This window comes from Hetaerina americana, unplaced genomic scaffold, assembly GCF_022747635.1.
Source record: "Hetaerina americana unplaced genomic scaffold, ioHetAmer1.1.p SCAF_3, whole genome shotgun sequence".
Classification (NCBI taxonomy): Eukaryota; Metazoa; Arthropoda; class Insecta; order Odonata; family Calopterygidae; genus Hetaerina; species Hetaerina americana.
In genome coordinates this window covers 51,014,387-51,021,589 of record NW_027286874.1, presented here as the reverse complement: position 1 = coordinate 51,021,589, position 7,203 = coordinate 51,014,387, and positions in this window count along the sequence as shown.

Here is a 7,203-nt window from a genome sequence, read left to right as displayed (position 1 = left end):
CTGTCGGGAGGAGCACATTACTTGCTGGTCGCAACGTATACAAAATTAGGCAAGTAAGTTTTATCCTCAGGCATTGGAGGGCGAAAATAAAATCAGGCAATTGATATGTAGAGACCCAGTTATCCCTGCTACTCGAAGTCCCTCTCACTTAATTGCCACTCTGGCAGTGAAAAAACTTTTTCCCTTGCAAGTTCAAGGCGTTTTTAATGAGCCATGATTTGGAGAAATAATGAAGGTTGAAAGCACTTCACCCTGAAGACGATGGCAGAGTCAGCCTTCGAAACGTCGGTGTACTGCAACCTGCCCCGGTGGGAAACCCGAGAGAACTTCTTGAATAATGAAGGTTGTTTGTTTATTGAAACTAAACTTGGGAACTTAAATTTTCCAATATCCAAGTAAAAATGAATTGGAATTTTCGTACATTGTCATGAATATCTGTCATTTTAATTATTCATTGACCATTTAATACTTCATATACTCTTTAAATGAATTATGAGCCTAACGTTAAAACGCAAACTTGCTTCAAATATAAATTTCAATTCTATGTTACCATAGATTTCAGAAGTTTGTGAAGAATACAAGGAACAGATGAAATTAAAACAGAAAATTTTAAGAAATCTCTATTTGGTTGGTATGACCGGTATCTTGATAGGGAAATAAAATCCCTAATGACCATGAGTTCAACATTACAACACATTATTATTAGTTAACATACACATGATACGTCGAAATGCTACCTAGGTAGTCAAAGCTTGTTCAATTTAATATACGGCAGGTCATTAGATGAAAATGAATATTTCAAAATGCTAAAGTACAAAGTACTAGAATAACCTTTGCAGCTACTTTTCCGTAGGGTCTTTCTCTGGTGGAAGATAAGCAGGTGTGTTAGTAAAGCAATTATTCACGTTAATTGTCAGTTTCAGAGCCTCAGGAAAGAAATCTAAAAAAAATCTCAGGAAGCCAATTTTCACTCTGGACCAACATAAATCTGTCACAAATGTCAGCGCAAAGAAGGTGCAACTGAACTTAAGGGAAGGTACCTTTGATTCATTCATTCTTCCTTCAATCGAATGATTGATTGGCTAAAGTGTTTCAGTACTAGCTCTGTTACGATTTCTTAGATGATATTTTGTTTGATCTACGTACCCAAAAAACAACAAACCCAATGCGCATTCAATTGCTCCTAACCAATCTGACTTTTCTTTTCAGCATAATATTTTACATGGAATTTTCCTTATCTATTCCCCGTATTCTTCTTCTTTTCTGAAACCACCAGTCAATTTGATATTCAGAATATGCCTACAGACCCAGATATCTAAGCTCTTATCTCTCACTCGCCTCTGCCTTGATCGTAACCGCTAAATCCACCCACATTTCACGGAAGTGTACGCACGTAAAGGTTTCTTGCTTATGGCCATATCTTTAAGCGACCGAGTTGGATCTTGGCAGGCTTCCACAGCTTGAGTGATTCCGCGCTTGTGTCGTGGAAGCTTATTCCATCCACAAGTTCTGCTGCTTCTGTATGCGTAACTGTAAGATTCCATTTACTCTAGCTCCTATACTTTAAGTAAATTTACGTTCAGTCACTAAGTTTCGCCTTTATTATTTAACTTTTCTTCTTAATCATTTACAAGTATTACTGATGAAGTAATATTTTGCGGTCAAGAATGACAGCAAAACCTATCCATTCTCTGATAATTTTGCGATATCAACTGAAAAACGGGGCACTTCAATTTTTTTCCCGATTCTGGAAGAATGGACCCTACGGTCTCAATTTCACCTGAATAATGACGTCTATCTATCTATCTCGTATCTATAGTTAGCTCTTTGCCTAATATACTCTCTAACCTAATCTGATCCTTAGTTTTTGTTCCTCTGATTGCTACTCATTGTGCTTATTTCATTGACTCTACCAGGGACATACGACAAAACATTACTGCTCAAATTCCTCTCCAATTTTATCATGATTACACTCCTGAGAACTGTTTTTGATATCGGAGTACAGACATCATTCTGAAATAGAGTGAAATTTATACGTTGGAGGTAGAGGGGCCAATCCTGTACCACTAAATGGTTTGCCACTTAACTCTGATATCAAGGATTACAAACCACATTTATGCAATTCAAACGTAACTCTTCGAAAATATCACCCGGGATTTAAACCCACGCTCTTTGCACTAGAACAACTTCCTTGACTGATTTTTATTGCTATAATATGTTTTCTTTCGTATTCAATAATTATTGATACGATTTTGTTCTTGTGAATTTGAAAATTTATTTTTCTGTCGTTTTCATTGAAATTTTTTCAATACTTCGACGTTATTAAAGGTCTCCAATTCTGCAAAGACCGCAGAAAATGACAAGTGAAGACAGATTTCCTCGCTCATCTGTTATTCCAGGATTTCTATTCCTGGTTTTCCGAAAGCGTGTCTTCCTTTCCCTTCTATATTTGTGCTTACACTACTACTGCTGAGCAAAATGTTCCTTTTCTCGCCTTGAATTGACGCAATAAGATAATTATATAATTATTCCGTTTGCGGAACCAAAAACCGTTCGTTAGAGTTAAGAGGATAACAGGGATTTTAGAAAATACTGGTAAATTAAACAGCCCAGTGCTCTGTGAGTTCAGAAGGAGCAACCAGGTTTAAACCCATGCCCCACAGCAATAGCCGTTCGCTCTACTTTCCGTATTACCAATACTCATATTCTATATGTTCGTTTTCCGTATTACATATAAGGAATGTACTTTTTGTTCATTTATCAAGCAAGCATTTAGGATTTCTCTAATTCAAAGAAATGTTTCTCTTGCGCAACTCCAATAAGTACTTTGATATTATCCAAGGTAGAATAAGGGAAAATTCTTTGGTTATTGAAAAATACATTGGAGTTCACAGAGAAATACGTCTACATATGTTTTGAGGTAACCTGCTGACTTTATCAACGTTTCTTGTGGTCCGTCTACCTATGCCCGTACGCATAAGATTAGGATTTTATCGGTACATACGAGTATAACGAATGTTGAAGTGAGCACCAACCATATTATGCGTCGAAATAATTTATGTAAAAGTTTAATAACTACTATATAATTAAATTTTCGTCAGGATCAACCATATGAAGTGAAAGTTTGCAATTTTTTTCGATTTACTTGAATCAGTTTAAAAACTATAGTTTTTATGACATTAGGACAAAGATGTTCTAATTTTTAAGTATTACGAAACTGTTGTTATTCAAAATGCTCCCAAGATAAATTGTTTATAAAATATTTTCCTTAGCTCAACTTTTTATTGATATTTTTATTGATAATCCCTCCTGAATCATCAAATTGAATGATGATCGTGGGTGGTAGTTTTTTATAAAATTAAAGTCTAAAGGAAAATTGGATCAGCTAAACGTTCATAAATCCTCTAATTTCAAAGACACAATGCCGACCATTTTAAAATTATACCTTAAAATGAGTTATTTCAGAGACCTTTCATAAAAGTTGACGACTTGAAGAACGCCACATTGCTATATTTGCTTAGCAACTGAAAGCTTAATTTAAAATTAAAACAAGTAAATGACGATTGCAATACAGGAAGTACATACGTAAGCAAAATGATCATGACAATTATTAAGTAGCTCTAGATCACTCCAGGCTGTAAGTACAAGGAATCGTATTCTATACTTGCGATGGAAATTAATTATTCGTAATTGAATATTAGTTTTGAGAATAAGAATTAATGGATTTTAAAAAATATGACGTGCTATATTCCTTTATAACGTGGTGAAAAGTGAAAACAAAATTTGCCAATCTATTGTTGGTAACGGTAAATTTTAACACAGCTGACGCTATAATTACTAGTGGGCGAATGTTCTATGATGAAGAATATTCTTATGAAAGCTGAACTAATTTCACGAGTTAGATTTCACAAATTATTCACAATTTCAATCATGTTTGCATGGAGATATATGGATAAAAAATAATATTTTTATATGGTGCAAAAATAAAACGCGTATTATTTTAACACAAAAATTACATAGTGTTACAAACATTTAACATATTAACAAATAACCTGGACCATAATATGTCTAGAATTTTGTTATGAATGAAGGAAAGGGTTACGTTAAAAAACATGCTCAAAAATATATGATAATCAATTAATGCTTGAGAGTCATGCCAGTCAATTTTTTTTAGAAAAATATCAGGTAGCTCGATTAGAAAATAAAACTCAATATTAAATTCGTATCGTTCGAAACTAAGGGAACGTCATGAACAGAAATGTAAATGATGATATTCACAAATGTATACCCACTAATAGATTAAATACGTAGACCCTTAGGTATTTAACTTCATGAAGTGTAATAACACGAAACTCATTGATGAAGTTAATTCAATGAATAATTGCGCAGGGATTTCTTTACTTTGCTTGAAAATCATCCAGAAACATATCGCTCAGTTTTCTAGAATGGAAAAGAAACTAATAAAACGGAAATCAAAGTGGATTGCGAGGGTAACCAGCCTTCAAAATGCGCTTGTTTCTCCTGCAAGAATAAAGTATGACAAAAATCTTTCAACAGAGCAATGACCTAAATCTTAATTACACGGATGACACGGGTCAAACACCGAAACTTTTTGTGTGTCCCATAGCTTAAAAATTAATGAGCCATGGAAAATAACCAGGAAAATCCTGCAATGGACCACCTCCGTAAATGTCTTTAAAAAGTATGAATCTTACATGATTAAAATATCCTAATAATCAACTTCGCGCAAGTCTCCATTAAATTGTAATATATTCATAATTAATGTTGGTTATAAGATTACAAATATTCAATATAAGATTTATTTTTAACTCATTATAATTTGTAAACATTTATCTTAGAACTCAAAATCCACGTTTCATGGGCAATGGGCGCATGACTAACAATAAATTGAAGTTTGACCTTTCATATTCTTGATGTGATACCTATCATGTTATTGTTAAATTTGCAAACACAGTTTTCAAACGCGAATTGGATATGTTTATACAGGTTTTCGAACATGAAACGTGTTTTTTCCACATCAAAGGTTTATTCATGATTTTATAAAACCTAGGCACGTGGGGCATGCAAAAGACGTCAGGTAGCGTTGCTAATTATTTTTTATCCCTAGAATCTTTATTATGGCGGAGAAGGAAGAAATTACTTTTTAAAAATGAGGTGGAGGTATTTTATGAAGACTCGAGACAGCGCTAATTACCCATCCGCTACAAACATTGGAGATCATTCCGATTGAGATATTTGACGGAGTTTATTAGTTTACTTAAGCCGATTAATTTGGAATATGACATTTCATAGTATACTACCCTGTAATGATGTTCACCCAGAAACAGTACATAAATCAGAGAATTGAAAAATAGGTCATGAAAGAAGGGCTAGTGTGTTGTTCATTTGTTGTGTCAAGCACTTTCAAATTCTGTGATACTCTTCTGATTAGGCACGGTGATTGGTTATCCGTGACTTCACGAAATATGCGAATATCATAATTGCAGATGTACGAGCCGTGCCACGCTCGGAAACTGACGTTGAAGGCGTTTGTTTTGCAACTGACGTGATAATCAACTAGGTATTGTGGAAAGAGGCTACATTCTTGTATTCCAAGGTTCTGTTCTAAACTTGATCTTTTAAAAGGCTTTGGTTTGGTATTCCTTTATTTTGTTTGTGATATGAAGACACGTATATCGTACCTCCACTTGCATGGAAAAATGATCCAAATTTAAATCGCTTCACCAATTTTCTTTCAAAATTAGTGTCAAAAACTGCTCGTGGGAGCAATGTATTATCATTTTATTGGAGTATCTCGGATCGGCTGCTGGAGGAGACACAGTAATGCATTCTAACTATTACGTTGGTTTTAATTCTACACATTAGCACCTATCACATAATTTAATTTGACTTCTAAGGTTTTTATTTGACTCTTGTAAGACGGATTACACCAAGCCCTACGTACATTTTAATATCTGACTCCGTGATTAGTCACATAAATGGTATAAACTAAAAATAAAACGAACTCAATATACCAATAAAAAAGTAAGTATATTCATTGGATCACGGAGGTTTAGTCGAATAAACACAAATGCTCTTTTTAATATTTGCATTGATTAATTCAAAATCGCCAAATTTTATTTATTTTGATTTAAAATCCTAATTTATTTTTCAAAGTTTACAGAGATTCATAATCAAATGTTATGGCTATTTCAAAGCAATTAATTTGCCTCAAGGCCTAGACTAAAATCATAAAGATATAATTATTCTTGGTGGAGGGCTGACATTGATATAATTCAGTTTGAGATACTTTGTTTTTGATGCGTCCTGTAAATTCTATTGAGGAGTGATTGTATTTCATTTAAAATAAACATATGCCTAGCAGGAAGATAAAGGGCTCTTCTTCAAATTATCATCTAATTTTGCATTGCAATAATTATTTAAGGATATAATAAGTACAATTTTCATTTAAAATATTTACTGCGAAAAGTTCATTTTGACTAGACTTCAGCTCATGTAATCAATAAAATAAATGCTTTTCTTTCGTTCCTATTACCTTTTCCAATTGTACATTTTTACCGGCAAATTTTGAATATTATAGTGCCTGAACTTCTATCTAACCTCCTGATTACAACATTAGCGATTACTAATAAATCATGTCAGCTGGGATTAATTTTTAAATTCAGCAGGAGAGTTTTGAAATCGTTTTTAGCTTCATCTAACACCGATCAAGCAGAAATATTACATATTCCAAGGGTGAAAACTGTCTAAAATATTTTTCTCATGGACAGTTACACTATTCCAAATGCGTTTTTTTTCAAGGGCTATGCTCTGGCATATTAATTTGGCCTTTACAAGCCGTTGTCTGTCGACCAGTCCGTCCGTATAATTACGAGTAGAATATTCACGACAGCTGCAGTTCTCGTAATTGAAGGCGGGCATTCTTGAGAGCACTTGAAAAACTGAAGCTACTTTTTTCACATGTAGCAACAAAGAGCCAAAGTTACCCGTTCCTTAGTACGTAAATTCTACAGTGTATGATAACTGTTGGTATTGGAAAGTAAATCAATGTGTTGGTAAAATAATGCAACGGACATTCAAAATTTGCATACTGTAATATAGAACTGATATGTCCTCAAAACATTGATCCTTGAAAATTATAAGACAGAAAAAATTCCACTCCAGAAAGTTTGCATGGCTCGT